Source organism: Ambystoma mexicanum, chromosome 1q, assembly GCF_040938575.1.
Source record: "Ambystoma mexicanum isolate Mex_15411 chromosome 1q, UKY_AmexF1_1, whole genome shotgun sequence".
Classification (NCBI taxonomy): Eukaryota; Metazoa; Chordata; class Amphibia; order Caudata; family Ambystomatidae; genus Ambystoma; species Ambystoma mexicanum.
In genome coordinates, this window is record NC_090922.1 from 456,066,542 (window position 1) to 456,090,509 (window position 23,968).

Sequence of the window (23,968 nt, forward strand, 5' to 3'; positions counted from 1 at the left end):
GCATGTGATCTTGAGCACAATAGTCAGTCTTCTCTGTCTGGTATGTGAGCTGTTGCTGCATTCCCCCATTCAGAGGCATCCTGCCCCTGTATCCGCATAATCGTGATATGTGGCCAATTTGTCGGCACACCCAACTTTGTGTTGGACCCCCCCATTGGTCTTTGCTGTCCCCCATGAAACCCTTCTGCATTCTGCTGCTTTGGGTGTCCAAACCCTCTTCCCAGAGGTATCCCTCCACGTCCCCTTGACCACCAATTCATATCCCCTCGTCCTGCAAAACCTCCTCCAGTCATCTGTGGTCGGTTATGCGCATGCTCAGCAACTACTCCATCTCTGCTCGTCAAGATCGCCCTTTCCATTGTATACTTTTCTCAATGTATTCCCCTTGTAAGCTGCCTGCAAATAAGTGGTCATTTGTTGCTGCACACATTTGGAAAAACTTCAGTCTTTGGGCCATTGCTTTTCCAACTTGCCCTCTGTGTCGCCAGTCCATTCCACGCTATACTTGCATATTTTGTCTTGATACCACGGGAGGGACTTGCACAAACGCTGAAGTGGTGGATCCCTCATTATTATCACCTTATGTAACACTAGATCAATACTTACTTGACCTCAAATCGGGATTTCGATACATCCAATTTTAACCAATATAATATAACAAATCTTTTCATTAGCCTCTACAGCTCACCACCATGCACCCCCTCTATTGCGTCTTTCCCCCCTGAAGGCTGAAATCACAATTGCACTCGGAATTTTTAATACTCGATCTTTCAAAAGATGGGTCTGCTTATGACCTGCAGCAAACACAATGATAAAACACAACATAAAATGTATGCGGCCACCTTCCTGTCTCCTAACAGGGTAATCCAAGAAATCTTGTGGTCCCTGTTCTATAGCGTCGCCTTATAGAAATGCACCTCTGTAAGGTAAATCAGGAAACAACTCTCTAGCAGTCACCCCAATTATCAGCAGAGAAGACTTGGGCCCATCAAAGACTCCCTGCCACAAGAAAGGAAGGCTCAGCCATGGGGCAAAGTTACTGTCTTTCATTAGCAAACAAAATGACAGGGATCGCACCAGAAAAATAAGTATCTTCCAGAGCTCTCGTGTTCTAAGCATGTACCACCTGGTTTATCCTGGCATTATGTCACAAATACAGGTTCCATCCCAGAAACCTATCACACATTTACATTGGTCAGTTTGGGTAGGATACAGTTTGGGTTACTTCTACAATTGGATAGCCATGTCTAGTGGCTCCTCCTAGGACCACCTCTACTTCTATCAATCTACAGTCCTGCAGGGTCTCAGAGAGACCATTGGCCCTTGCAAAAAATGATATCCCCAGATGAAAGGTGAACCTGGATTAGGCAGAATGTGTCTCCTCCCCATCCCTGGGACCCTGGACAGTTACTAGACTGCGTGTACCTTTTCAAGGCAATAGGAATGAGCATGGAGGTGCGACGGGTGTCCTAATGTTAGCATCTCTGATCACCTAAGCCTGGTAGAGTGCATTCAGTTGGCTGTTTGTGTGCAACACTTGTAGCTTTTCCCCTTTGGTTCGATGTGAACAGTACTCCTTGTCTACCTTGGTTGAATGGGCATTGTCCTGTTCAGGTGGGTCACATGTGTTGAGGCCACAGAATTGAGCTGTCCTGCTTGTAATTATAAGGATTTAGGCGGATTTCTTGCAGGTGGCTCATTGTCTTGGTAACTGGAACGTTCCCATCTCCACTTGTCCTTGGCTGGGTGCCTTGTTTCTGCTCGCCTCTTTCACTCATTTAGGAGACTTATAGCTTCCATACCATTCCCTATGGCTTCTCTATTTTAGTGGCAGTCAAGCATGTGCAAGCTAAATATATGAACTCTTTGCATCTTACGGTTTCAGCTTTGTTGAAAGATATGGATATAAAGAAATAAGGATGACTGTCCGTCCTCTACCTACGTGGGTCATAAGCATGTGCTCCATCCCTATATGCAATAAACTAGTGCATGTTCATGTGCTAGATGAATATGTACTTCATGTATAATGCGGCTACGTCATGATGTCAGTGATGTCATTGATTTCTGACTTTGCAGTCGATTTGCTTGATCCATGTGATTTCCATGTTGTCCAAATCATTCATTGGATATGGTCTGAACGGCTGTGTGAGAGAATACCGCTTCTCACACCTGCAATACATCGAGGTGGTGCAGAGATGGGCCTAAAAGTGAGGCACATCTGTTGTTTCTCTGCCTTTGAGTCTTGTGGGGGGTATGAGGGTCAGATTTGGCCCCTGGTCTACATTCTCAATGCTCTTTACATTGGGGTGTGTGGGCTACATACAGTAGATATGAGCATCCAGTCCCTGACACATATAGAGCACTTTGACATACATTAGGGGGTCCTGCCTGGCATTACAGCCTTAGTTATTCTCCATGGGTGCTGGAATAATGGTCCCTGAATGTCAACAAAGGTCTCCTCACCCTTTCCTCTCCATTCCTGCCCCACGCCAGGGGTGGGTACAGAATGCTGAACCTGCCCCTGGGCTGTATCCAGAGCAGATAAAACGAGGGGGGGATGGAGACTCTTAACCCGTGACCTGTTGTGCGGAAGATGTGACAGCACCTGGAGGAAGAAGGTGTCACCATCGCAGCCCATTGTTTGAAAAGCGCAAAACTATGCATGTATCTGTGCGTGTGTGAGCTTAAACGAGCAGTGCAAGGGTGAGTCTGAGAGAGTGTGTGTGTCAATGATTCTAGTGTGTATATGTGTAAGAGAGAGTTTAAATGAGCAGTGCAAGTGTGAGACTGAGAGAGTGTATGTGTGTCAATGATTCTAGTGTGTATATGTGTAAGAGAGAGTTTAAATGAGCAGTGCAAGTGTGAGACTGAGAGAGTGTGTGTGTCAATGATTCTAGTGTGTATATGTGTAAGAGAGAGTTTAAATGAGCAGTGCAAGTGTGAGACTGAGAGAGTGTGTGCGTCAATGATTCTAGTGTGTATATGTGTAAGAGAGAGTTTAAATGAGCAGTGCAAGTGTGAGACAGAGAGTGTGTGTGTCAATGATTCTAGTGTGTATATGTGTAAGAGAGAGTTTAAATGAGCAGTGCAAGTGTGAGACTGAGAGAGTGTGTGTGTCAATGATTCTAGTGTGTATATGTGTAAGGGAGAGTTTAAATGAGCAGTGCAAGTGTGAGACTGAGAGAGTGTGTCCGTTGTTCGTGTGCGTGTGTCTCATGAATGCTGAAGGATCGCCGGTGCAGGGCTAGTGTTTACATTGTTATTAGGTGGCTTGAGAGTAGGGAAGAGCGTCCTATTCCTGCCACTTTCAGCCATCCTATTCTGATACTTCCACGAGAGGGCATTCAATGTGCGTTGTGCATTCATACCATTTGACACCTCTCCATCACAATAGTGTACCTTCATGACATTCAGTGAAATAAACATGCAGAAGTGAAGTTATATATTGTATCTATACAACTTTGAAACAACGGTTGCAGTACACTGTTATGATATACGTGACTTGCAAGATCATGTTTGCAAATATTAAAACACTGATCAGACTTGGCGCGATCAGATTGAGTGATACCTGTATTGCTCACACTTTACACTTGAGGCTTATTGCTACACGTGTTTCTGTCATGGAAAGCTAAGTCTTCTTCCAGAATTGCGTGGCAAAATAAAAACGCCTCAGAGAATTAAGGTCACGAAAGTAACATTGGAGGTGACAGGAAATCACACTAATTGAAAACATCTGAACAAAAAAGTATAGTAATAAAAAGGTCATTAGTTTTTCCATAAACAAAAAATGGATTATAATAATATTCATTTAATTAGTATCATGTAGTTAACGTATGATACTTTAGTGGTGGGATCACACCCAACTGATGTTCCTATAATCCTCCAGCTGTGATCTCACAGGTGGCCAATCATATCGCAGCCCTCTAGTTTTCTGGCAAAAAAGCAAAGCTCACGAAGGAACTTCAAAGGCCTCTTTTCCACTATGTCAAAAAGCACATGGCTACATTGAAAGCTATTTCAAAGAGTAGTTTTGTATTCGCTGCAAAATGGTCCTAAATTCAAGGCAACAATGACCTGCCTCATTTTCATCTTTTTCAACAATGATGTACACCCACCCGTAATGGACTTTGCAATTATATTAGACCTTTCTTCGGAGTTATATTTATTGATGTGTTTATTTATCGGACGGTTAAAAGCACCATGCATGCAAATTGCCATTTCTTCGTGACCCCAATGCAGCGGAGAGGGAAGAGGAAGTCTTACCTTTCATGGGCTTTGGAAACGTTCAGATTAATAAAGCGCAGGGGAAGGACATTCTAGAAGGAAGAATACAATTAATATAATACAATAATTAAGGAGGGACATAAAGAAGAACCAGGAGACAAGCATGGGATGGCCAAGATAAGGGCATGCTAGGAAATGGCAAGTGTGGACTGGTGACTAGTCAGAGGCCTGTGAGTTCGGTCCAGCAGTAGCCTAGTCATCGTGGTCAAAATACTTCCTGAAGAGAGTTTTGATTCAGAAATGTAAATGATTGTCTACTGCTCTGAATGCTAAAGGGAGGTCACTCCATTGGGACCCACTGTCCTGCCACCTCGTTCCTTTTTCCTGAAAGACGCGATGATAAGAGGGTCAAAGACAATTTATCCAAGGCGTCTGTAGGGACAATATTTCTTTATTTTTTGGTTAACATCTAGTGGGTCTTTGTTCGAGAATGAAACGTGGATGAAGCAAAAGATTTATTAACTGATATGTGCCTTCCCATGGTGGGAATGAAATGCTGGTCGGATGTGGCACCTAAGTTGCGACAGAGGTTGTACCTTCATCCTTGTTCTGAAAATGTGTTGGATGAGGTTGTTAGGCGGTCTGACCAGAGTCCGTTACAGTAGTCAAGGCTTAATACTGTCATGTCCAACATGACCTGAACACTTTGGCTCAAGTTCAAGAGTGCATGACATGGAGATGGAAATGAGACTTCTTTATAAAATCCAGTATCTATCGTGCAAAGGACAAGGTGGTGGCAGGAACAATACAACAGTGTTTGGCTGAAGAGACAATGGTAGGAGATGCATCATGTGCAGGAGGTCATTTAAACGTCAGAGTGGATGGCATCGAGTTGACAAAGTGTATGCTCTCAGTTTTAGTGGCATTCAGACAAAGAGAGTTATCATTGGTCCAGTTGGGAAGCGATAAAGAAGGTCTAAGAATGCTGATATTGGTGTGTGGCAAAATGAGGTCAGCAAGGGGTTTTATAGAAGCATTGATTAGTCAGAGAGACAGGATGGAGCCGTGTAGAACTCCAGAGAGCAGGGCTGTTGGTTTAGAAAGGAAGGCGCCTGACCTGGAGCTTTCAGTTAAAGACAAAGGATTTTATCAATTCAATAGTAGAGCTGGAGATGGCAAAACATGTACCCAGTCAGTACAGAAGGGCCTTGTGGCTAACAGTGTCGAAGGCCGAGAGGTCAAGCGGGATACGAAAGCTGGGGGAGTCAATAACCAGCGATCTGAGAGCTCATCGCATATGAAAAGCAAGGCTGATTCAGTACCTTTATGAGGTATAAAACCTGATTGATGATTGTGCAAAAGATTATTTCATTCCCTGAGTCCATGGGCCTCATTAGGACCCAGGCGGTAAGGGGTTTACGGCGGCGTAAACAGCGCCGACCCTTACCGCCTGATTCCGAGGTCCCTTAGCGCCATGGAGGTTTTAACACCTGCTTTTAGCAGGTGTTAAAATCCATGGCGCTAAGGGACCTTGTTGTTAATTACGCCACCGTAATTTACGGTGGCGTAATTAACGTATTCCCCACTCCCATTATGCCCTATGGGGCAAAAATGGGAATGGGGAAGGGTAAATGGGTTAATGGGGACTTACCACCCCACTCACCTCGGAATGGGGCGGTAAGTCCGCCAACCACCATGGTGTAAACATAGTTTACGCCATGGTGGTAAAGGTACGACCCAGGCGGTAACTTACCGCCTGGGTCGTAATGAGGCCCCATGTAATTGACATGTGGCTGCTTTTCCAATTAGTTTGCTATCGTAAGTGGTTTCGATATAGGGTGATACATTTCATAGTGGTTTGGATCTGCATTTGCTTTCGTAAGAAGGGTTGGGATACCAGATTCCAAGGAGCAGCTGACAAATGCTGTTAAAGATGGAGCAAATGTCACGCCATTTTCGTTAATTGGTTTGTTGGAGTTGTCAATCTGTTTAGAGGAGGTTTTTATGTTCTTGACCAGAGGCTAAAGGTATTAATGGAAGTTTGGGTTGAGAACTGAATCTGGAAAAAACTGTATCTGGAAAAGACAATCAAGACGTTCTAGGCAGATTTGAGATGATCACGTTGATGAGATCAATTTTCTCATCAAAAAAGGAGAGTGTGTGAAAAACTGTGAAGCCGGCTAGCGAGGTGAGCATTCTGTGGGGACATCAGTTCCTTGTGTATCCTAAAGAGTTCAGCAGTAGTATTGGGAGCAGATGTAATAGTCTTATGAATGAAGATTACAAAGTAGCCCTTCTGGTGATGGATTTTGGAGACAAGCCTTTTTATGTTTGGGATAATTGGATTTGCACAAAAGACATTTGAGAGCTCCGATTGTTCTTTTTAGTGATGCCACTTCAGGATCAAACTATAATTTGTTCATGGATGGAGGCTTGAGCTTCTTCTGGGTCGAACGATCGAGGCTAGCATGGCCACAGTTCTTCTCGGCTCATGAAGCAAGCTTTGAAGAATGCAGTGGCTTTATTTGGAACAGCAGTTGTAGTGATATATTATATCTGTATTATGTACTGATGGGGTCAATTCCTCCTGGATACAAAGCATAACAAACTCCGCTGGCACTGTACAACTCCTGTAGGGCCTCATGTTGTATGTTAACATTAAGTGCTTTGTTCAGTGGAAGAGATCAAAGAACAAAACAAATGTTAATTGTGCAGGAAGTTACTGATCCCACAGATATATGGGTCTGATGCAAGTCTGATGCAAAAAATACCTCATTAGGATAGTGCATGGAGGAACCAGCACTCTCAATTAGCACATCCAGTCCTGCTTTTAGTCTCCTCATTCTGATGTCTTTACGAAATTATAAGCGCAGATCTAGGAGTCACAGAATGCAAAGAAAAGAAAAATCTGGACTGAATTTGCTGCTACTCGCACAGACATGGATGCAAATGTAGAGATTTTTTTTAAGCTACTTGACATTGAAGAACACTGTTGCAACAGAAAATAGTCCTTAAATTTTATTTAATGAAAAAACAACTCCCCTTATTACTTTACCTATCTATTTGTAAAACAGTGTTTGTGCACAGCAAGGGTGATCTCCTTGCCTTTCCAGCTATAATGTATTCCTACAAGACTGGAACTTTCAGATTATTTCGCTCACTCCTTGTTCAGCTAGGATCGGTCTGAAGCCTTAAGACATCAGACTCTGTTACTGCATTCAGTATGCAAAGACTGGAAGTCTATTTAAACTCCACTGCATTGCCAATGTGCCCAACATTTCAGTAATCTGATTCTCGTGTTTCTAATCTTTCCTCAATTCTCTCCCATTGTGCTGTTTGTCAATTTGTTTATCCTCCTACCCATGCTTTGGCCAATGCCTTGAATTTGATTATCTGCTCTAAATCGTTACTTCACTGTGACACTCCTTTTTCGAATAATTGGACGAACAACCTGGCAAATCCATTGTATTCCTCTTTCAAAAAAAATAGTTCCTGCTAGTTCCTTTAAATAACCCTTTCCTTTCAGATCTTTCTTAAAATGTCTCACCATTTCATATTGTTAAAGCTATTCTTCCACTTCTTCTTGATAAGGTAAGGTTAGATAAGGATAACATAATTTCTTTTAATTTCTCGTCAGCTGCTTTGAATGTTGTAGATACATTCTCTCCAACCCAATTTGATCCATTCTTATCCCAACTTAGAATAGAAAAGAAATCCATCAAACGCCTCTAGACAACCTTCCTTAAAACTCATGATTCTTCTACTCATTCACAACTTTCCTATGACCGAAAATCTTTTAAGGTCGACATCCATACTGGTAAGTCACAAATCTTGTTGCATTCACATGAGCAGGGGTAGACTTTCCACTCTGGCATTTGGCCCGTGGCCGAATCAGACTCATGCATGGGGACTGCTTTTTTGCAAGTAGCTGACAGGCTCAGCTGCCTCTGCGGCTGAAGGGGCTGCCTGCTGCCGCGTGCGGCAGGTCGGTGTGTTTATTATTTTGTTGTGTGATGGAAAGTACTTGGGCCTGGGTGGGTTACTGGCTGGCTGTCAGGGCCTGGTAATAAAATAACATGCCGGCCGCCCAGCCCTGCAATCTGCTGCTCTCCCTCTCTCTGCTCTGTCCTGTCCTTTCTCCCCTATCCTGCCCCCCAAACTCCTCTCGCCCGCCACCTTGGCACCAACATCACTCCACCAATGCAGCCTGCAATGCAGAAACCATTTGGCATCATCATGACACGTGGCGAGCTGGGGTCACACATTCGGTTTCGTTTCCCTGGGTCTGGGGGTCAGGCTCCAGCAGGGTGTGGTATCCAGCCAGGAGGCACCAGGAAAGGCCAGGTGGATCTGACTTAGCAACCGTTCTGTTTTGCCGGCAGAGAGAACCAGACTGTTGCAGCATTCCATGCACAGAGGAGCTCCTGCATTTATGGGGATCCAGTAATCGAACCAGTGCTCCTGAGATTTTCAACTGAATGATGCAAGTTAAAAACTAACCTGAAAAATAAAGAGTGAAAGCAGCCCAGATTAATCATTACCGCATTTGGGCTTAAGGTCAGGATGTGGATGCACCACCATCTCTGATGGACAAGACGATCTGAAAAAGACACATCTGAACTGGAAGCTTATGAGAACCAGCATGTCATCGAAACCGGTCGACCCCCAGATTGCACGATACCCCTGAAGGGAATACGGGATACGTGAATTGAAGGAATATCCTCTAGTGGAGACCTTGTCTCCCTGTTTGATTGGCCTTTTCCGCCATATCCATTTGGTGTAGAGAATGAATAATATTGTACACATCAAATATCAGAGTACCTAGTCTACAAGAAATGTTGAGGTCCCGTAACTTTGAGTCCCCAGAAAAGTTTTCCTAATCATCGATTTATGATTTTAATCCTCTGTGATTAACCATTGTTAGGTAGAATTCTCATAAATGTGTTAATTCCCTTCACCTTAGAGACCCACAGCAACTTTGCTGGATTTTGAGGACTTAGTTTTCTTTACCTGGAAAGAGGGTGAGCCTTTTTTCCCACTCTTTCATGTATTTTGATGTGTGTTTTACTCTTGTGTTCTTTGATTATGGAGATTTAAGATAACTCCATAGGCATTTTTTCATGTGTGTTACACAGCACCCTCAGTGCAGTAACACAGGGATATCTTTTTAGACTTCCCAAAGGTTTAAATACCTTCTTTGGGATAAACTACTGTTTCCCAGAGAATGTAAGGTTAAATTAACTTTACTAGTCATTTTAAATTCCTAGACCCAGCACAGACTATCTTCCTATAGAGTGCTAGAGGGGTTACCTAGTATCCCCTGTGTCTAGAAACTGATGTAGCAGTCAAATGCTACCCTTTCCTATCGAAATGGCTGGTGGCAGTGGTTTTACAACAAACTACCATGATTTTTCCCGATCGCGAACACCGGTAGCTAAAAATCGCAGGAGCCATGTTTTTCAAGATGGTGCCTTAAGCCCCTTTGTTTAAATAGGTCCCGGTCTTCTTTTATTGCCATTTCTTTTTGGAATGGTCCTTCTAGAGTTTGTCTCTGCGCGCTAAACCAGGTTTAGTCCCTTTGTTTCCATGCCTTTGGCGGGCTTCAGGACTGAAGACCACCTCTGGCTTCTGAGTATCTGGGGTGGGCAGGAAGTGAGGGAGGTGCCCGAAACTCTCTTTGCTTAGTCTCCTAAGAGACCCAAATGCACTCTGGCGTGATTGGCTGGCTGACTGTTCGGCAAGGTCAGCCACCCTGCTGGTTGAGTGGCAGCTAGGCTGGAATGAAAGGGAGAAAACTGTTTAAAAGGCGAGTCTCTTGGACTGGAAAGCAGAGTCGACCACTGGAATGAAAGAACCGAAGACGAGCTGGAAGAGGACGGCTGCTGCAACTCCTGGACCGTTGGTTTGCCCGGTGAAGCCCTGCTGCAGGTCCGAATTGCCAAGCACATCTCAACAGAGAAGCCCCTTCAAGGATGACTTCTTCCTTTGAGTTAGTGGCACCAATCAACTCGTAAACCACCTGGATACCATTCTCGGAGCTGGTTAGGATTAACCAGGGGGAAGGACACCAGCTTATGTGCTTGACAACAGCTACTCAAACCGAAGATCTTCTATTTTGCCAGCTTGTTTGGCCTGTCCCTGTGCAGTGCAGGAGTCCCCCGATGTCCTCCCTCTTGTCCCCACGACTGGAGCTCAGAAACAGTGAGCTCTGCAGGAACTGCCAGGAACCAACGTCTTCAGCTGCATCTTTTCTTCATATTAAGGTACTGTCCCAACCCGATTGAGAGAACTTACCTTTCGCAGTGAAAGTTTGTGAAACTTTCCCAACTTGCAGGCCTAATCAGCTTGTTACCCAACATATGATTTTTTTTTGTACAAACTACTTCTGAGAACATTGGCAAAGACTTTACCGTTTACTACAAGTACTGCTCTTTCCTATCCAAGACACTAGCCCATTGACTTTGACCCAGGCCTATTGAACTGAATCAAGTCCTCTAGTGAACTGAAACTATTTGCACTGCCTAAGAAAGTATTTGTGATCTATTCTATTAACTTGTGCCTTTTTACTCCCATTCAAAGTAACTGAAATGCCATTTTGCTCCTATTTCAGGGGAGCCTAATTTACTCAGAAACGTATTGGTTTGGTATTGAAGTATATTTGTGTATAATATTATATATAGTTGTCGCCTTCTAGTGAATGTTTTCTAAATGACTGTGTAATAAATTAATAAATTAATAAGTGTTTTACCAAGAAACCTTGAGTGTAAGTGTCTACTTGAACCACTGTGATTGTAAGACCTCTTTGTAACATCTGTGTACTGCTCACATTCCCTCTGGAGATAAGCCTGGCCGCTCAGCTCGCTGCCACAAAACTGTGTAGTACACCTTTAGTCCTAATTGTATATGGTGGTCCAGAGGGTACTGCATGCAATTCTGCCTAGCAACCATACCCTACCATCTGATGCGCACTACATGTACACACTCCTGTGGTTGGTGAACAAAGTAACATATGGGCAATGTGCCCTAAGGTGAAAATCCCTCTAGGGGATGTCCGTGTGGGACAAGTAGACCTGGTTCAACGGTTTTAGCTGTTTAAAAATACCAACAAAATACTCTAACTGTATACATTGTAGATGCAGGGACAGGATTTCTCCTTCTGTCCTATTAGATTGGTGGCGCACCATCTCCACCCTAGGGATAGTGGCACTCTATAGGGATAGGGTGTCCTTCTGCCTAGGGATTGCCGTAGCATACACATTGAATGGTACTAAGTAAACCAGCATCTAATGCCGCTTTTTACAAGCGTTCGTATGTGATATACCTTCGTTGTATCTAACACTTAAAGGCTAATGTCTATCTGTAATCGGGTTCCCTGATTGTTGTTGTGGATCTGTGACCAGCCTCTCTGCAGTGCACTGCGTCTGCAGAAGCAGGAGAGAGGGAAGCAGGTGGCAGCACACAGCGACACACTACTCGAGGCCCGACTGACTTAGGTCAGCACTATCTCAGGTTAGTACTAGTAGTAGTCACTCCTAGGGGCGCAGGTCGGAGGGAGCACTGCCACTTTGTGCGTTATTATATTATCTCCTAACGCAGACACATGCATCCTGTTATTTCGGGCCCGGGGGTTGGCTGAGCTGAGAACTGAGCAGCCCCTGCCAGCCGGTTCCTTTCCCTGGTCATCGACTCGCTGTGGTCCCTGCTGGGCGGGGGCCCGGGGCATTCATTTCTCTGGGAGAAGGGGAGTTGGTGGTTTGTGGAGCACAAGCGGCAGGCGCAGCCCGGGCCAATGCTGTTCCCTGGGCCCTTTCCCTGGTCTGCCCAGAGTGCAGAGCAGTGAGTCTATGATGTATTATTGGCATGGTCTTGTCATCTTTGAGAAGGTCGTACGGTATTGAATAACAAAGGTCTGTTTGCTTGCTAACAGTCTTGCTCAGTTGGTCAATCCTAGCACTCTAGAACAGTTTTTACAATTACGGTCTCTAATTTATTGCACTACCACTAGCCACCACCGATGACCAGTTAGCAAGGTATAGCACTGTAAAATGTGTGTTTAACTTGCATGTCGCAACTTCCCTACTGTGGTGTCCCTCACTCGTGTGCACCAACACGAACAGGGGTTAATGGCTTGTTAATGAAGGTAAATAAAACAGGCTGACACTCGTGTTGGGGAAACTACTCACACTGCCCTGCTTCCGGTGTGCGTGCATAATGTATTCTCTATGGTTCTCTAGGCTACCCCTCCCATCACGTGATGCTCGGAGGATCATAACATCACATTCCTCCAAAACTTGCATTTATAAAACCATAGTGTAATTTCTGCACAGTTCAGGGAGATATGTCCTGAGGTCTCCGACATGTCCATCACCCTGGCAACTCCTCCTAGTGTTATACCCCATTTAGTACATACACTGGCAGTTGGGATGATGGTTGAGACCGCTCCCTCAGCCCATAGCATGATCCTTACCCTCTCTCTGGGGGGGAAGGAGGGGGCGGTCAGCTTCCTCACCTCATGTGGAAATAGGGCTGGGGTTTTCCTGTGTCATTGAAGCATCGTCCATGTCGGCCACTTCTTCTCATGGGCTCTCGTCTCGGTTAACTGGAGTCTCTTTGCTCCTTGGGGATTCAGCTGCTCTCTCTGTCCACATTGTCGGAGGTACTTTTTGAAAATGGGATATGTTCCGGGAGACAACCTCTCATCCTCGATCTGCCGTCACCATGCTGTGGTCAGTTTCCACAACAGTCCAAGGGTGTGATTCATATGACATTGTAATTTTCTTGGGTGGAGATTGGTTCTTTATTAGTACGGTGTCTCCGGGTTAACAGCTCTCTCTGTTGTGCTTGCCGGGCATGGCTCTCTTTCCCATTGTGCTGCCTTCGTTCCCTCTCTACTTGTCTCATGCACCAGTGAAACCTCCCGCTGATCCTCCTCATGTGGGTCTTCGGTTGAGCTGTCGTTGGTCTCTGTCTTCGTCTTTCAGTGCAGTTTCTTGGAGTCTTCTCCCTTCCTTTCCTTTTTCTTCTCGTAGAGGTAGGGATGAGCTCCCCCGCAGGACACCTTGACCGATTAGGGAATACCAGACAAGAGGAACCCCGAGGAGCAACCCCTGGTCAGTAAAAAAGCCTTGCAGCACCAAAAAATCCTGTATGGCTGCTGGTAGTAGATTCTGAGGCAAAGGCGCTCCTGTGACGTCTATCCGGTCCTTTTAAAGAGATTCTCCAAATGCAAAGAAGCTCGGAGACTCTGAGCAGATCTTAGTCTCCCAGAGCGTGACTGATGCCAGGTCCGGGAAAACGAGTCAGGTAAGTCTTCCAGTGCGTGTCAGGGAACTGGTCACAAAAATGCCCAGGAAGCTGGCCAACAGGGATGAAGGGACGACAGCCAGGATGTGTCCAAAGTAGTCCCCAGAAAATGGTCACGTAAAACAAGATGGCTCTGTAAGGAAAGGGAAACTGGAGACAGGGAGAAGCCAAGAGCGGATGTTCAGGGACCGAACGCTGTGGGGGGAAAGCAGAACAACTGCAGATGGCACAGAGAGAGAAAGAGCTAGACAAGGAATGAACGAAACAGCGTCTTACCAGAGTGACAGTTTGCAACGCACTGTTCCAGAGACTCGGAGCTGAGAAATATTTGCGGTGGCCATCTTTGATGTGGACTGGACCGCTACCAGGCAAACGGGAGAAAAACGTGACAGCTCACTAATGGAGTCTCCAACGAAGCCAGCGTTTCCACGGGTGCAGCATGACAGTATGACCCCTCTTTATCAGGGGTCCCCTAGGTTTGCTGGGATGCTGCTGATGAAAGCGGCTGATAAGTTTGGGGTGTGTGGATATGGCTCCTAGGTTCTCAAGTTCTGTAAGTAACAGAGTATCCCTTCCAGTGTACAAGATATTGTAGAGTACCACGTTGTTAGGCAGAATCATATGCAGTACCCTTAGGGACCACTGCACACAATTAAGACTACAAGTGGTAATGCAATTTCACCTTTGGTACAAGCATGTACTACACAGAAAGAGTGGTAGCAATGGCTGAGCAGTAGTAGAGATTACACAAAGGACTACGATTACTGTGACTCAAACAAACACTGACTTAAGGTTTCTGGTTCAAAAAATATAAGTACATTTATTTTTAAACCATCTGTTCACAGAACACTTCACTTCTACTAAAATAAAACCACACTTCACATATACAACACACAACCAATTCCCCTTGTGCAGAAAAATTCAAGGTAAGTACATTGGGATTTGACAGACCGGTGTTGTGAAACAAAGACGTTACCAGGAGTACATCCGCAATCACTTTTTGACAGTAATGACAGTACGGTCTTACGAAAGATGAGCGTACCCACGGGAAGATATGTAACCGAAGTCAAACACACTTAGCACATGAATTAACACAAGAGAATTGAGGATACAAATCATAGGCAATACTTTTGTCAAGGCAGATAGAAACAGAGGGTACCTTCTAACCAGTAGATAAAAGTCAATAGGCCTGCACCAGTGTCAAATATAACAGGGGTCCTGTTGCCTAGGATCACACGCTTAGTACAGTTCACAATTCGAGATTGCCAGGAGTACTTAGATATTGTCACAAGGGGAGGCAAAAGTTATAAGAGGGAAGGAAGAAAAGGACAAGCCTTTGGTGAGGAAGAAGGGTTCACCCCAATTCCTCGAACTCAGACACAGTACCTTATTCGTTGAAGAAAGCTGGTGCCTCGGCAGTTGTTCCTGGTAGTTCCTGCAGACTCACGGTTCCTGGAGCTTCAGTCGTGGGGACAAGAAGGAGGACGTCTAGAGCGATCTGCACTACCCAGGGATGAGGCCAGCAGCAGCGAAGCAACAGTGAATAAAAGGTGCGCTCCTTTAAAACAGGAGAGGCTCTTCAGATGGCTATCCGGACCACTACAGCTGTGTGCAGCGATTTCGACCAAGAAGCCGATCCTCTGGCTGTGGAAGATGAGCTGGTTGATCCCACCAGGCTCAAGGGTGCAAGGCTCCAGACTGGATCTTCTCTGTCGTTGAAGGGTAGATAGCTCAGGACTGCAGCAGCGCTTTACCAGGACACTGGAGTTGCAGCAGCCATCTTCTTCTCTGCTTCTCTTCGGTTCTTGCAGTTCCAGTGCTGACTCTGACTTCCAGCCCAAGGGTCCTGCCTTTTATGCCAAAATCCCCCATTCACACAGCCTGGTTGTCAATCACTCAGCAGGGGCGTTGTCTGGCCCGGACAACCACCTCAGCCAATCGACACAAAGTGCAGGGGGTGACTAAACCCCTCCCTCACATTCAGCCCACCTAGACACCCAGACGTCAAAGGAGCGTTTCTGGATAGAAGCCCGCCAAAGGTCGGCGAACAAAGAAGGCAAAACTGGTTTGGCGCGAAAAGTAAAACACAAGAAGGACTTTAATAAAAAAAAATGGCGACTAAACCCAACCAGAGCCAAAATAAAAAGTATTTGGTCAAGCGGGTTTATGTTTGAGTCTAATACAATAGTTTAAAACAGTACCACGTTTATATAGTATAATCGCGGTAGAAAAGTTAGGGTAGATACCACTGCCACCAGCCAAGTCTTAATGTTAAGAGAGCAAAACAAAGCTCAAAGGGGCAGAGACAAAAAGGGGTAGGAATTAGCCCTTTCCAATACTCCATGTAAGATGGGGTGTACTGGGTCTGTAGTTTTAAGTGACTATATAAAGTTAATGGGAACTTTACATGTTTCTGGGGGACAGTAGTCAGCCCCAGAAAAATTGAGTCATTGGGAAGTCTCAAAAGACAACCCTGTGTCACTGCACTGAAGGTGCTGTGTAACACACACAAAAAGTCGGGCTCATGGAGTGGTGTGGCTCCAGAGCCCAAGAGCACACAAAAAGTAGAAATACACATGGCAAAACACACGTAAGAGTGGGAAAAAGGATCACACTCTTACCAGGTGGAAAAAATAAACTCCAGAAATCCAGCAAAGCTGCTGAGGGACTCACTAGGTGAGGGAAATTAGCCATAAATGAGAATTCTCCCTAACACACATCTGAACCTACAGTCAATCTACCTGGACACCTTGTTGTCTTTGGGTTCCTGGGGTTTTGATGTTCAGACGCCAGGTGCCTTCTGCCTATAAGGGTCGTCCACATTCTCTTTCGGGAGGGAGGAGTTGAATACCGGGTGTACTCTTCTCAGGCTGTTGGGCAATTGTAGGCAGAAAACCACCAGATTAAACTTGGAAAGTATGGGATAGGGCCCGATAAACCGGTGAGAGAATTTACCAGCATGTACCCACCGAGGAAGGAATTTGGTTGATAACCATGCCAGAGTGCCCATGTCCAAAGAAGGGTTCGTTCTTCTCTTCAGGTCCGCCCAGGCCTTATAGTCCCTTCTACTGTTCTCTAGGGACTGGAGTGCTTCCTTATGGGTCTGTCTTAGGTTAGTTAGTTAGGTGATGGAGATTATTTGCTACAACCTTGTGTTCACGCCCTGCAAAGGAACGCTTCGTTTTCTACAATCCAGCACTGCGAGCGCAGGAAAGACCAGCGCTCTTGCTGGCCTGTGTGTGACTCCCTGGGTGCTTCCTGGAGGAGACGGGGCTTCGCCCGAGCACGTGATCCATCACGTGACCCTCAACACGCAGAAAAGGCCGAGGTAGCCGCCCGAGCTGTGAGATTATTTGCTACAACCTTGTGTTCACGCGCTGCAAAGGAACGCTTTGTTTTCTACAATCCAGCCCTGCGAGCGCAGGAAAGAACAGCGCTCTTGCTGGCCTGTGTGTGACTCCCCGGGCGCTTCCTGGAGGAGGCGGGGCTTCGCCAGAGCACGTGATCCATCACGTGACCCTCAACACGCAGAAAAGGCCGAGGTAGCCGCCCGAGCGTTGAGATTATTTGCTACAACCTTGTGTTCACGCGCTGCAAAGGAACGCTTTGTTTTCTACAATCCAGCACTGCGAGCGCAGGAAAGAACAGTGCTCTTGCTGGCCTGTGTGTGACTCCCTGGGTGCTTCCTGGAGGAGGCGGGGCTTCGCCCGAGCACGTGATCTATCACGTGACCCTCAACACGCAGAAAAGGCTGAGGTAGTCACCCTCGCGGCGTTAAGCCCGGAGGAGTAAAGTCCTAAGGCTGTTTTGTGGCTGTTTGGTGGCGCATTTGGATGGGAGACTGCGGTGAGCCTTCACTTTGATCCCTCCGGAACTATACAATTGTTTATGATATTTTGTTGTGTATAAAGTACTGATTTTATTAGAAGTCTAGACTGTATCTTTTAATTGATTCATCGATTGAATCCTGTGGAGTCCTCTTTATGTGATGAACGAGCATCGTGATAGCCCCTTTTAAATCACTGTTTGTTTAGATTTTACCACTAATGTGTTCCTATCTAGGTGTCTCATTACCTATTTATTTGAATCAACATCCCTGAATAGGTTGATAATATTGTCATTTAAAATATATTCTATTAGGGTTCTTTTGACCCTTTTTATATGATAATGGCCAATGGTCTAAGAAGTGGACGGTGTCCTGATGCCATATTGAAAACCCTCACTGCATATAATTCTACTGGGGCAAAAGGGAATGTTTTTAATCCTGAGCCATCGGACACTAACCCTGTGGTACAGACACCAAAAGAAAATAATATGATGTGTAATAACACTCCTATATGCATCTCTCACATGGCTCAGGTTCATACCGCATCTCCTATAGGAATCCAATCGTTCGTGACGGAGGAGGAAAAGGAGCGTAGTAGGATTAGTTCATCTTCTTGTATGACTCCCTCACTTCCTTGTATCGACAATGAGGATTCATTTAAGATAACGATGCGGAAAATGGCGGAATTAGATGATCAGGTTAATCATTCGATTAGCATGATGACCCCATTTGCTCATAAATCACTAAATACGGACACTGTAGAAATTAATGGTAGTGAGGTTACTCATAAAGTTTCCAATGAATTGCCAGGTGAAAGAGTTTCCAAGGGGATCCCCTACTCTTTATTGTGTTCCCCTGAGCAGAGCAAAGGTCATACTAGGATGCCCAGCAAAGATTTTGTACAGAGCATGATTGAAAGGGGAAACATAGACCAACAATCCCCTTGTCCCCTTCCTGTGATAACTAAAATATTGGACCTTCTTGATAAAGGCCATGAACTTACTCACTGGAAATTGAAAGAAATAAAGGCAATAATTCATCACTTATGTTCTAAGATGGATAAAATTGAGGGTTTTATAATTGCCATGGACACCTTGAGACACATGCAACATGAAAAATCATGCCCAACAAATAAATAAGGCCCTGAAGATAACACATGAGAAGGGTATGCAAAGTATACAACCTGATCCCCATGAGAGGGACTTGATTACACAATCAGCAGGTGTTATATCTGAGCCCATGAAGTGCAATTGCGAGAATGACCTGAGGGAAATCAAAACATCGATAACAGCATTAAATGATACAATCATTTCACACATGCTAAATAAGGCATACCTTTCATATATGCCGATCAGTCCGACTCCGGCAGTGCAATCTTTTGACAGACCTGATAGTCCATCAACACTGTTAGAAGAAATTGAAAAACAAAAAAAGGTAGACAATGAAATGCAATCTAATGAATCAACATCTTCCTTCATGTCTCGTCGAGCAAAAAGGTTGCATTTAAGAGCCGTTAAATGACTCGCCAAAAGAAGAAGAGAGGCTGCATTATCCAAGAAAGAATTAAAATTAAACGGCATGGAATTAATTCTTACTCCTGATATTGCAGACGATGAGCATATTGACTTCGAACAACTGTCTAAAGAAAGTCAAGATGCTCTCTCAACTGAAACCGGGGTTATACCGGTTATAGAAAGTAGGGATGGTGATAATGTTTTGCTAAGTAAGGAAGCTGTACATGGCAAGATGGGCATGATAAAACCTAGTAATTCAACACGGACAAAAGTAAACCAAACCATAATTAATAAATCAGTAGTGTTTCGAAAAACAGGTACTATTATTACAAAGGAGCATTCACTACAGGAAAAAGGAAATGAGATTGCCAATATGGACGCAAAAATAGAAACCTTTACCAAGCCTATTCTCACTAAATACTTTCCTACTGTAGGTAGATGATGTACGTCCAAAAGTCAAAAGGAATTCTATGACACATGTGACAATGCTTCTCCAAAAACACCTATAAGGAGATCATACAGTGAGATATGCGCTAATGCTCAGAAAAATAGGATTAACACATGTAACCAAGGTTCTCCGAGTAAAGAAAAACAGCCTGAAGTAGGAAATAGTAAAGGTACTACTACTAAAGTGATGAGTGAAGAATCTTTAAGGCCTGTTGATGAACCACAAAACAAAATAATAATAATCTTATCATGAGAAATGGCAAGGGGAAGGTGACCACAGTGGATATAGTACCCTTATACAGCCATTTTGCTAATTGTGAAACTAATAAGGTGAATAAAATGAATCATATGAGTATTCCTCATTCCCCCAGTTACATACTGATCCATGGTCCTGTATTGAGCAGGTCTCTGTCTGAGAAGCAAACAAACATGGATCATCATTATAGTGAGGAGCATTCCTTATTTGAATTCAACCAAACTGCTTCTACTACTAGCAGATCATTGCCAATTCAGTTGTCGTATGGGAACATTAGGGTTCTCCCGAAGGCAATTGTCTCAAAAGATTCAGTAACACCTACAAACATTATTGGACTTCAGAATACTGAATCTGAAAGACAGCATATTATCGGATTTGTGGGTGATGCAAGGGAGCTGGGAGGGAATTGTATCAATCGCTCCTTTATCTTCTCTGTATTCTCAAGAATACCACAATTGAGAAACATTAAGTCTGAAGACATTAGTAGGGTTTCCTTGGCAAGGGTTAACAATCACAGGGCAATATGCTATCTTAGCTCATAAGCAATAATGAAATGTATTGGTTTTAGTCGTGAGGAACTAAGAAACGAGGGCTTGGTGCTGTCTATCTTTGACTACGAGGTAGACGCTAAAGAATTCTTAGAAGTCCAAGGCAAGGATGCTTTAAAGGATATGGTAGTAGGCAGTCTTAATACGCAATCTGAGGAAGTCCTGGAAAGTAAAATGTTAGAAATATTGAAATCAATAGCCACTGTGAAAGAGTTACCCTGGCTGGAACCCATGCTTTCGACGATTTTATGTCCAAAAATATCTCATTCCGCCACATAGCCACCCAATAAGATATGGATGAAAATTATATCTTGGAATTCCTGTGGATATATACATCTAATGAAATGGTACTCTTCACTAACACTTGAAGAGCAACCAGCAATTATAATTGCTCAAGAAATGATGAAAATTGAACCATTTCAGATTCCTGGTTACTTGACCTATTCTTCGCCCGCAAAGAAATCCTCGCAAGGGCGTCCATCTGGAGGTTTAGTGGTCGCAGTTAAAATATCTCTCCAGGTTGAAGCGGAATTGGTATGGGAATCCGCTAGTATATTGGGGATTCATTTTAAAATACCCTCAAGCATGCATTCCTCGTTACTGATAAACTCATTATATTAGAACCCTGCTATGCTAACAATTGATGAGATGTTAGACGAATTGGATGCATGTTTGTTGTATACATTTGACAGGTGCCACTCCTGGGAAATCATAATAGGAGGCGATTTTAATTGTGACTGCCGAGAATCAAATGAAATCCAAGTACGTAATTTCTCCTCTTCTTCTCGTAATAGAGGAGCTAAATTTAGAGAGCTTCTCACGGAGTGGGACATGGATTTGATGGTCAGCAATGATACGAAATCTGGAAAGACATGGGCACGAGGCACGATGAACTCCATGATAGACTATATATATGTCTCTCATAATCTCACAATGCAAATGGCACCATTAGTAATAGGTCAGATTGAGAGGGGTGATCATGCTCAACTTTTCACAGCTATTCAAATGGAATGTCAAATATAGCATTGGCTGCGGTTGAAATTAATCGACCTTATCATTCTATCAGATGGAATCAAGGGTTGTGTAACTTTGTTGTAAAGCAAATGTTTTCAGAAATGGAGAGGTTTAAACACTTGGAGGGCGAATTGGAAAATATTTCTTGTATGCACTATTCTGAAATAGTTCATAATGCACTAGAACGGTTTTCCAAAACACAAAACAATGGGAAAAACATTATTAAAAAGGGATAAAAACAGGGAGTTGAGAGTTTTGAAGAGAAGCAATCTAGGTACCGAGATTTGTAAGGCAAGGCGGAATAAAATTATATCCGTATACAAGCAAAATATAAGATTTGCTCGCATCATACGACATAATGAGGTAAACTGTGAATTAATTTGGGCCATTGTGTCTCATGACACGTGCGTAATTTGGCGCACCTTGAAATCTGACAATAAATGTACTACATTGATCTCTCCCAATTGTATCCCTGAGCAGATATGGCAAAGATTTATTAAGGACAAATACCAATTGCCTTGCGATTTTCGAGGTATTCCGGATGTTTTTCTGGATTATTCCAACATCCCGAAGCTTAAGTGGAATGGCAATGATATTATATGGGCAATTTCAAGGCTGTCTTATTCAAAAGCTGCAGGCCCAGACAGCGTTCCTCCATGTTTATATAAGGCGGACCCAGGGCTTTGGGCGCACATATTAAAAACAAATTTGAGAATATTATTAAGTCTGGGGATGTTCCACCCTCATGGCGAACAGCAAATATAGTAACCATTTTTAAAAAAGGTGATCCATCTCGTCCCGAGAATTATCGACCAATATCATTGGTTGATACTGAGGCAAAGATCTTCTCGATTCTTTTATTACATGAGCTTGAGAGAGTAATCGGGTCTAATTGCTTATATTCGAAGTATCAAACCGGATTCAGGAAGAATATGAGCACTACTCTCAACGCCTTCATCATATCACATGTCATTGCCGGAGCTAAAGAAAAAAATGCAAACCCGGTCTATATTGCAATGATAGATATGAGTGCAGCCTTCGATACTGTTGTCCGTAATCTGCTGTGGTACAAATTGATTAAAATAGGGATTCCAACTGTATTGATGTACTGGCTTATCAAGTTACATAAGGATACATCATACAGAATTAGAATCTCTCCGGAAGGTGGAACCACTGCCCCGATCTGCACCGAAGTTGGACTGAAACAGGGTTGCAATTTAGCTGCTACCCTCTTCAATCTTTATCTGTCTGACCTAGCTAAGAATTGGGAAAATGGGAATTTATTTTCCGTTAAGGTTGGGACCATGCAACTAAAATGGATTGCCTTTGCAGACGATATTATTTTATTTGACCCGACTCCGGCAGGGTTAGAATCCAAACTTTCATTATTCGAGTCATTTGCAAAGGCACATAATTTATCTCCCAACCCTGCCAAAACAGCCATTATGAGATTTGGAGTAAAATCCAAAAGAGGCAATTTTACATGGCAAATATCGGAAACACGAATTTGTCGTGTCAAAAGCGCTATCTATTTGGGGTATAATTTATCAGCCCTAAATTCTGTTAACTCATGGTCTGTAATCATTAAAAACAAGACACGCCCCTTACTATCTCAAATGAAAAAGATATTTACAAAATACTGTAAATTTTCTCTAACCCCGCTAATAGAATTTATGACACTAAAACTTGAAAGTGTCATACTCTATACTCTAGACGTCTGCTTATGTGATATGACAATTATGCTGGACAGCCTACAGGGCACAATTTTGAAATCTGCAATGTTTATACCGATGTCTGTTCCCAACGCTATCATTAGACATGAATTAGGATTGGTTTCTCTTTCAACTCGATGGAAATGGAGACAATGTCTAACTTTGTTAAGATCCATTATCCACCTCCTAATTCATTGTATATAGATATGAATAAAATGTTGGGCGCCCAATTACCTAAATCCCTTTCCGTTTATCAATTAAAAATGCAACAAATTTTGGATAATGTTAACATCACTATTGAAGATGTACAACATCGCCCGTGTTTTGCTAAAAAAAAGCATTTTTAAATGGATTGGTGCGTAACTATTGACCTAATTAAGAGTTATAGTTTGTACAAGGAATATGGAACATACTTGAAATATCGTACTCCTCGATACGAACATTTTACGCTATTTCCTTGCAAACGCACTGGAAAGGCATACATTCGTTTTAGATTCAATCTCTATCATACAAGAGAGAGAATTAAGTATTGGAAAGTGATTGAATCAAACGGGTATGTGGGTTGTCGTTTCAACGAATGTAATGAACCTCATGAAACTTTGAAACATCTAATATTGTATTGCCCGCATTTTAAAAAAATAAGGACACTAAAATTTATGAAATTTGTAAATGCTGAATTTGATGATTGCCTCGAAATATTATAGTGTAGAATGATGTAGAATGATGCAAGGATCACACAAACCATTAATTTATGAACTAGTAAGCTTTTGTAATTATATTGAGAATGAATTAGAGTTTAATAGGATTTGATTGAATTGTATGATTTTAAGATTTTGTAAAGGTTTTTACATGAAAGTGTTTTTATGTAACTGAACCAAATGCAAATAAAGAGGTAATAATTAGTCAGCAGTTGATCAATGGCTTGAGACTTGGTAGGTAGGGACATGAAGGGAAGATGCAGTGGGTGATACCCATAGGTACAAAAAAAAGGACTTATGCCGATGGCGGTATGTTTGGTGTTGTTGTAGGCGAATTCCGCCATGGGAAGGATATCCGCCCAATTATCCTGCTCTTGGTTGCAGAAGCAACGTAAGTATTGTTTGAGGGTTGGAATTGAGCCATTC

At 43.5% G+C, this 23,968-nt stretch overlaps 1 protein-coding gene across 2 annotated transcripts in view; it reads right to left on the reverse strand.

Annotated features, from left to right (window-relative positions):
• The window catches only part of LOC138528609 (sialic acid-binding Ig-like lectin 13), a 295,789-nt gene that overhangs the window by 262,532 nt on the left and 9,289 nt on the right, over positions 1 to 23,968 (reverse strand). The window contains exon 2 of one of the 2 annotated variants that reach the window (XM_069640405.1): positions 18,689 to 18,757. The exons of the other annotated variant lie outside the window; for it this stretch is intronic. The gene's annotated coding sequence lies outside the window, so the exon portion shown is untranslated. The remainder of the gene's footprint in view (positions 1 to 18,688; positions 18,758 to 23,968) is intronic. 2 annotated transcript variants of the gene reach the window in all.